The sequence below is a fragment of the Suricata suricatta genome, chromosome 6, assembly GCF_006229205.1.
Source record: "Suricata suricatta isolate VVHF042 chromosome 6, meerkat_22Aug2017_6uvM2_HiC, whole genome shotgun sequence".
Taxonomy (NCBI): Eukaryota; Metazoa; Chordata; class Mammalia; order Carnivora; family Herpestidae; genus Suricata; species Suricata suricatta.
In genome coordinates, this window is record NC_043705.1 from 107,967,540 (window position 1) to 107,976,365 (window position 8,826).

Here is an 8,826-nt window from a genome sequence, read left to right on the forward strand (position 1 = left end):
GCCTGACTTATTTCACTTAGCATGACACCCTCGAGGTCCATCCACATTGCTACAAATGACCAGATTTCATTCTTTCTCACTGCCATGTAGTACTCCATTGTATACATAAACCACATCTTCTTGATCCATTCATCAGGTGATGGACATTTAGGCTCTTTCCATGATTTGGCTATTGTTGACATTGCTGCTATAAACATTTAGGTACATGTGCCCTATGCATCAGCACTTCTGTATCCCTTGGGTAAATCCCTAGCAGTGCTATTGCTGGGTCATAGGGGAGTTCTATGGATAGTTTTTTAAGGAACCTCCACACCATTTTCCAGAGCGGCTGCACCAGTTTACATTCCACCAACAGTGTAGGAGGGTGCCCGTCTCTCCACATCCTCACCAGCATCTATAGTCTCCTGATCTGTTCATTTTAGCCACTGTAGGAGCTATTCTTATCCCAGTTTTACTGAGAAGAAACTGATGCCTAGAAAGGCTAATGAAGTCTCTAGAGGTCACAAGGGCAAGGTAGGAATTGTTCTGGCTTCTCACTGTCCACTGTGTTTTAGGTATAGAGGAGAAAAGACAGAATCTCAAGCCCCAGCTCCACACTTCCTGGCTGTGTGACCTTGGACAAGTTGCTTCATGTCTCTGCGCCTCAATTTTCTTGGCATTAAACTGGACTAATGACAACTGCCTTCCTCTACCTCTCAGGCCTGTTGTGAGACTCAAGTCTGACACTGTCTGTGAAAAGTGAGAACCCTGCAGTTTTGTCCGTCAGCAACTGTGGTGGATCGTATCTACGCCGTCTGCTCCCCCTCGTCCCAAACCAGCAACACAGCCCTGCGGGATTCAAGAGATGCGACTGAACAGCCTTCCCACGCAGAAGGCCAAGGATGAGGCCGACAGCCCACAGAAACTTCCGCCTATGAAGGAACCAGAAAATCACCAGCAGCCGCCTCAGACTGCATTATTAGGAACACAGGATGTGTTTACCTTGGTTATGTTCCATGGTTTCTTTAAATTATTATTTTTTTTACTATTTCTTACCTATTTCAATATCTGAGACCCCACCCCAGTCCTCTTTGTTCAGAATATTTCTTCTGCCTGGCTTGTTCTCCTCCAACTGCTACCAAAGACACTGTGTGACCTCAGGCAAGTTGCTTAACTTCTCTGATTGCTCTCATGAGCAAAATGGGGCGACCAGGATAATCCCTATACCGTACAGGGCTGCTGTGCGGATGCAGTGGAGTGAGTGTTAGAGAGCGCTCACAGCAGCGCCTGATGCATCCCAAGGTGACTTCTTGTTATTTAAAGTCTTTCCCAGTCTCCAGATAGCACGTGCTCTGCTTTTGAGGGTTGGTGTAGATGCTCCTTCCTCCAAGGGGTCTGTCCTGCTTTCTGGACAGGCGAGGCCATCCTGTTATACCCTCCAGAGCAGAGGACTTGTTCAGTATCCCTCTTCGTTAAACTGTGAACCATGAGGGGAGAGACGGGGCCACTGCTGCCCAGTGCCCAGCAGCGGGTACACAGCATGTGCCCTGGGCACACATTAACTGACAACGCAGAATTCAGAGAAGGACCGAAGACTAGGAAGAAGGCTGTAAATCCTGCCTCTGACAACCGTCTGTAAGAGCAAAAGGACTCGTGGGGTGGGGGAGTGGAGCAAACTTGTTCTCTGGGGCACTGGGGGCACCGGGGGCACCGGGGGCACCGGGAGGCAGACCTGGACCAGCGGGTGGTGGTTCCAAGACCACGCCATCAGGTTCACTGTATAGAACACTTGGAAATCTGAGCTAAGAAGACAGGCAGATGTCCCTTCCAAGAGGGGCTGAGCCCCCGTGGGACAGCCCTTAGGCAGGAAGGCGGGGAAAGTGTCAGTACAGTGGGGAGTCCAGGCATTGGGCAAATGGAGTGAGAGGTACTGGAGTCAAACTTGGGATTTGCCTTTCCTAGTCTAGCGACTCCAGGCAGGTGAAGTCACCTTAGACTACTCTGTGACAGAGATAAGGAGAGTGCTCCCCTCAGAGGCTGTGGTGAGCACAGAGAGGTGGTACATGGAAGCCGGTTATTATCCTGGTGTTGTTAGCAATCACAAGATGCGAGCATCACACAGGGCTTAGCCTAGCCATTCTAGGTGCTTCTAGGTGCGGGGCTGAAGGTGAGGCCCACAGGCCCACCCTGACTGCCCCTCCAGTAGAAGCCGCTCCTCCTCCCTCCCTTCCCCCCTCCCTTCCCCAGCCTGCAGGAGTCTCCCAGTGCCAGCCCTGGTTTGGGTGCCGACCAGGCGCCCAGGGCTCCAGTCCACAGGGAGCCCAGCCATCCCGGGGCAGGCTCTGGGAGACCCTTGGGGTGATTCCCACCTCCAGGGCTGGGGCGAGGCTCCAAGAGGATGATGGGAGACGGTCCTGGGGATGGGTGTCTTGAATCGTGAAGAGCCCCAGACAAGCATCTCTCCCACCTCTGCTCCCACATGAGACCAATGATGCTACGCAATTAACTCTTTTTGAAAATGGATAGAGTCTGAAGTTTTATATTTCCCTGTTCTTTTTTTTTCTTTTTTACATTTATTTATTATTGAGAGACAGAGAGAGACAGAGCACAAACGGGGTAGGGGCAGAGAGAGAAGGAGATACAGGATCCGAAGCAAGCTCCTGGCTCTGAGCTGTCAGTATAGAGCCTGACACAGGGCCTGAACCCACGAATGGCAGTATCATGACCTGAGCCGAAGTCGGTCGCTCAGCTGACTGAGCCACCCAGGCGGCCCTATATTTCCCTGTTCTTAACTCAAACATGAAGGTGCATTGATGGTATACTGCTCATGGGCCACTCCTCACTGGTCACCTCCTTCCACTTTCTCCTTTCCAACTGTCACACGAGCTGACTGCTGGCTCTAACCATCCCCCTCAGTGGCCACACTTACATCATCCCCCCTCCTGCTCACAACCAGTCAATAGCTCCCCAAGGCCCTGCTGCCAGTTTCCTTTGTGACAGCTGACCTTCATGTGCTGCCTGCCTCCTTGCGGCTTACCCCTAATTCCTCTGTCATTCTGTCCCTTCCCAGGATGGGCAGAAGTAGGAGCCAGAAGGAAGGCGGTATAGACAGAACTTGGACTCCATTTGAATTCATTAAGGTGATCATTTACAAACCTGTATTTTAAGTATTAGCTTGTTTTTTTTTTTTTTAATTGAATGCTTCCTATAAGCTGAGTCCTTTCCTTGCATGAATCCAATTATCCCCATAGGGAGACAGGTGATTGTTATCTCCGTTTTTAGTTGAGGAAACTGAGACTCAGGGGATTAAATGGATGAGTGGAGCTAGGATTCAAACCTCAGGCAACCTGACACCACGGCCAGTGCACTGAGCTCCCACATTATGCTGCCTCTATTATTAGCTGCAAATCTGAGCAACCAGCCTCTCAGGGACTGGGACACGCCCAGCTGGGGACCTGGAGGAAAAAGCCCTACTCTGTCTAAGGACCGAGGCTCCATTTAATCTCCACCTGCAGGCATGGTCCACCCCATTGCACCCTGAGCACACTTCTGGGCCTTTCTTCTTTCCACTCTGGCATCTTCTCCACCTGGCAGCTGTCCCTCCCCCAATGTCTCTGAGGTTCCTGGCTAGAAAGTGTCCCTTGAGTCCTTTGGTCCTTCTTTGGTCCTTTTAACGTATTCTCTGATGGGCACTGAGCAGATAGGACCTCATGTCATAGGCACCGGTGACCTAGTCTTGCTTTCTCTGCTTTGCTAGGAGTCCCTGGGATGCAGGGACCTTGAACCCCCCCCCCCCCCCCCAACCCCTCAGCGCTGCACCTGGCTGCTGGCTGGCGGTGAGGAAACACGATCAGTCTCTCTGGCTTTTCGGCACACTCCTAGATCAGTTTTCTTTGGGGTTCAAGTGGAGCTAAAAAAAAACTTCCCCTTGGTTTCGTATCAGCTGCATCTGCTCTCAGCAAACCCTTCAACAAGAATGGGCAGGAAGAATAAATATTTATTCTACAAAGGAATAAATCTGATTCCATCTTCAAAAGAAAGCTGCAGCATAAATTATCATAATTTCTCCAGTCTAAGATGACACTGATTTAAAGATGTTTTTATCTGTTGAATAACAGCTTTTTGCGGAAAGAAAAAACAAACAGAAAAGTAACTAATTGATCTATCAGCTGTAAGATACGTTCTGATTTTTAAAAGATGTGTTTCCATATCAGCAAATTTTTTTAAAAAAATATAATCCAATTCAAAGTTCATTGTAGGGTTTTGGCTCTTGTGTTCTCAGAAAGATAAAGAAAACTCTCAAGCTTTGCTTAACCATTGTGAAGCCTGGCGGGTATTAGCAGTGTGTCCTGGCCACATACACCCTGTTCAGTCTTGTGGGCGCTGGTCAGAGAGCGCATGTCATGGCCGCCCACGCACTAATAGCGGCTTGTAGGTCCCCAAAGCCAATGGCCATTTTTTCTCCCCAGCAGAGATTCTGTCTATGCTCTGTGCATACCTCACAGCCATGTTAGTAGTTCTGTGGAATGCCAACCTGGGGTCCATCATATGCCCTTAGGCAAGATGCTGCCCCTTGAACCTCAGTTTCCCCAGTTGTAAAACAGGAGACATAGGATTAGATAAGTAATTTTCAAATGCTTTCCTAATGGAGTTACAGGAACTGTATAGCTTCCTTGGAAGTGGGAGGGACGGAAGGAGCTGTACTCTGTTCTCAGTCCCACTTCAACCCGAGCAGCTGTATTGCTTAAGATCTTGTTTGCAAAAGGGTTCTGGGACTCAAAGTAGTTTGAAAAACATGAGTAAATGGCATTCTGGGGTCCTTCCAACACTAGTCTTAAATACATACTCTTGTATGGTCTAAGGGATAGAACTTCATTTCTTAGTCTGGACACCCTTACAATCCTTCTTACCGCAGTGCTCTTGGGAGACACTCCCAAACTCTCTAAAGTCTAATCCAAGGGTTGGCAAACTTTTTCTATAAAGGACCAAAGAGTTCATATTTTAGACTTTGCAGGCCACCTATGGTCTCTGTTACAACAATTCAACTTTGGTCTTGTGGTGAAAAAGCTGCCATAGACAATCTCTAAGGAATGAGTGTGTCTGTGTTCCAATAAAACTTTATTTACACAAGGAGGTGGGAGGCTGGATTTGGTCCACAGGGAAGGTGTGCAGATCCCCGCATTATACTACTTGCACCTGACAGTATTATAAAGTCCACGCGGGGGATTCTAGGAGCTGGGTTTGGTTGGGACCCCTGTCTCCGGGAAAGGGGATGTGCGTGCCCGCACTGCCCCATACTGCTCGCTTCGCCATGGCTCTCAGCCTAGTCTAAACTGAGGGCATCTGGGACTGCACGTTTGAGGGCATGGTGCCTGGAAAAGCCACGTGCCCCGCTTCTCTCTCTCAGGAGCTCAGTTTTCCCCTGGGTTCTTAGAGGGCTATAAAAAGCTCTGGACCTTGCCTCCTGCAGGACATGCTGTCACTAAATCCCCCACAGCTGGAATGCTTGCAATGTGGTGTCACATTCTGCCCCACATTCTGCCCCTGCTGCAGCCCGACAGCTGCGCCAGGGAGGAGAGCCTGGCCAGCTCTGCGCCTCCACCCTCGCTCGGGGTGAGGCTGGGATTCCCCAAATGGAATTTTAGATGGAGGACAAGACCTGCCTGGGCCCTCTTGCTTCCTTCCAGGGGCTGAGAGCTTCTTAATTCTCAACACCAGAACTCTGAGGACCACGGCGGGAGGAGAGTGCAGGATAAGAAATAAAATCTCATGCCAGCTGCCTGGCCCTGTCACTCACTGACGGACGGTGTCCCCTTTCCCTCCCCTGCTTTCGGCCACCCTCTACCCCCACCTTGAAATCTTTACCTAGGAAGTCTTTGTGGCTTATGTAGCAAGTCCTTCCTATAACTGACTTGGGGATGACCCTCCAGCATTCGGTAAAAAACAGGTTTGAAGGTGGGCAGGGCTGTGTCAACATATTGGACCTAGCCTCAGTTTCTTCAACTGTAAAATGGGGATACTAAAAAAAAAAAAAAAAAAATATATATATATATATATATATATACACCGCCAATTTTTAGTTATCTACTGAAAGTAAATTATGGGAAATAACTTTAACATGCAAGAGAGGGCGAAGTCACAACAAATATTCCCACTGACTTCCCTTGGGGGGTGAGACTGGAGCGGTCATAAAAGATAAGTATCACAAATACATGAAAAATTATCTCTGCATTCATACACTGCCATGAGCCACATTCCTTCACAGGGAATGTACTTACTGGCTTACTGCAGAACTAGACCTTGGTATACACTTTTAATACAAAAGCATATTCATAGTTTTATAATTCCTATGCCTGCTGTAGCTGGGATTTTAGAAGAGAAGAGCCACACACTGTACATTCGTAGCCGGAGGTGGCAGTTTTGGATGGAGTCTCTCCCCTCCCAATAAAACAAAGAACACATTTTATGCACAGGAAGGCAAAAATGCATGGACCTCATGATTCTGCGAGGATTAAAAGACCTCACGTACAAAATGTAAGCTGTCGGGGCTCCTAGGTGGCTCAGTCGGTTGAGCGGCTGACTTCAGCTCAGGTCATGATCTCTCAGATCGAGAGTTCCAGCCCTGCATCAGGCTCTGTGCTGACTGCTCAGAGTCTGGAACCTGCTTCAGATTCTGTGTCTCCCTCTCTCTGCCCCTCCTCTGCTCATGCTTTCTCTCTCAAAAATAAATAAACATTAAAAAAAAAAAGCCCCAAATGTAGACTGCTTGACTCGTGGTGACTGCTCAGTTGGCTGTTATGAAACATTTGCTATGTGTGAGACCTTGGAAGTGAGAAGACAAGATGGTCTTGGGCCACAGGACTCACATACACATAGGAGGAGGGGCATTTGAGTTATTGTAGTATGATCTTCTAAAAGCCAAGATGAGCTGATGCATAGGAGCACATGTACCCCAATGTTCATAGCAGCACTGTCAACAATAGCCAAATCATGGAAAGAGCCTAAATGTCCATCAAATGTTCATCAACTGATGAATGGATCAAGAAGATGTGGTATATATATATACAATGGAGTACTATATAGCAATGGGGAAGAATGAAATATGGCCATTTGTAGGAAAGTGGATGGATCTTGAAGGTGTCATGCTAAGCAAAGTAAGTCAGGCAGAGAAGGATAGATACCATATGTTTGCACTCATAGGTCTAACAGGAGAGACCTGGCAGGGGACCATGGGGAGAAGAAGGGGGAAAGAGAGCAGGGAAGAGTGAGGGACACAGATCAAGGGAGACTACTGAATACTGAAGACGAACCATGGACTGAAAGGGGAGGGGGAGGGAGGGAGGGGGTTATGGTCATGGTGGGGGGCACTTGTGGGGAGAAGCACTGGGTGTTATATGGAAACCAATTTGACAATAAACTATTGTAAAAAACAAACAAACAAACAAAGATGTCAAGATGAGGGAGGGTGGCGGTGACCTCAAATCGGAGAGGAGGTACAGGGGGAATGTGGCAGGGATGTTTTCACAGGTGGGTGATGCTGAGCTGGTCTCTTTCAGGGAGGGGGAATAGCAGGGACATCTTTCTGAAGCTCAGTTTTTGCATCTGTCCAATGGGGAGACATCTTAGCTGTCTGCTCCACGGGGCTTCTGCGAGAGTTGTGAGAAGCCACAGAAGAGACAGAGAGTTCAGGGCGCAGGGTGGGGTGGGGGGAGGAAGGAGGAGCCCCAAGATAAACACTGGCTTCTATTAGAGGTTCACTGTGCACAGATTTTTGAGGGGAGGGGGTAGTGTGTTCAGAGGTATTGTGGACGACCAGAGAAAAACTGCTTGGCTTTTTAAAGAAAAAATGAGACATTTTAGAAGACTACTTTGGGTAAAAGCTCCAGACCCATAGTCCCACTGGGCTGAAAAGTGTGAAAGGCAGTGCTCCAGACAGCAACAAGGAGTCCTGGCGGGTGTTAGAGCAAGGTCAAGGGTCATGATAAAAGGTGATCACTGCTTATAACACAGGGCACCTCAGACTCACCTGGGAGCTTTGCAAAAAGCATACATACCCAAACCGCACTCCAGACTCACTGATTGGACCCATGGGAGTGTATTTTCAGGAAGCTCTATAGGAGAGGATTGTGAGCCCCGTTGGAGTCAAACAGAGAGAGAGCGGTCCTTAGGGCAGGCTGGAGAAGGTGAGAGCAGAAACAGGAAGCTCCCATAGGACAGAGGAGAGAAGCCCTCCAAGGGACATTTTTCAATAACAGTCAACAGGATTTAAGGTCTTATTGGATGAAGGATGAAAGCAAAGGAAACAATGAATAATGATGAAGCCTATGTTTCTGTATCCCTAAAATGAGAATCATTGAAATGGAGAATCCTGGAGCTGACAGTGGCCACGTCCAACTTCCACTCTGTGACTTTTGGTTTTTTCTCTCCTTATTCATCATCTCCACAGGCATTTTTTTTTTTTTTTGAGCATCTGCTATGTGCCAAGCACTACACTAGGTGATAGGGAAGGAGGTGTGAGCAAAGGTAAGACGGACCTTCTTCTCATAGGGCTCATCACATGAACAGCTAAGTCAATCCCACAACTAATTATAATGGTGAAAATAGCAACCAATGAGAAAGGAGTGCAGGGTGCCAGGGGCACCTTCTAGAAGGGAGATGTGGCTTGGGGATTGGGATAGACTGCCTTGAGGAAGTAATATGTGAGCATATTGCAAAGGATGAAGAGGATCTACCAGGGGAGGGACAAAGGCCAGTGTAAGGAGACCCTGCAAGAGATGGACAGGGCAGGGTGGTGACAGACAGGGCAGGGACTTGAGGGCCACCAAAGGGATTATAGTTTACATCTTA

The 8,826-nt window shown here is 48.4% G+C and overlaps 1 long non-coding RNA gene across 1 annotated transcript in view; it reads left to right on the forward strand.

Moving 5' to 3' along the window:
* LOC115294594 overlaps window positions 1–1,027 on the forward strand; it is a 2,553-nt gene extending 1,526 nt beyond the window's left edge. The window contains exon 3 of the long non-coding RNA XR_003909983.1: window positions 700–1,027. This is a non-coding gene — a long non-coding RNA (uncharacterized LOC115294594). The remainder of the gene's footprint in view (window positions 1–699) is intronic.
* The last annotated feature ends 7,799 nt before the right edge of the window (window positions 1,028–8,826 follow it).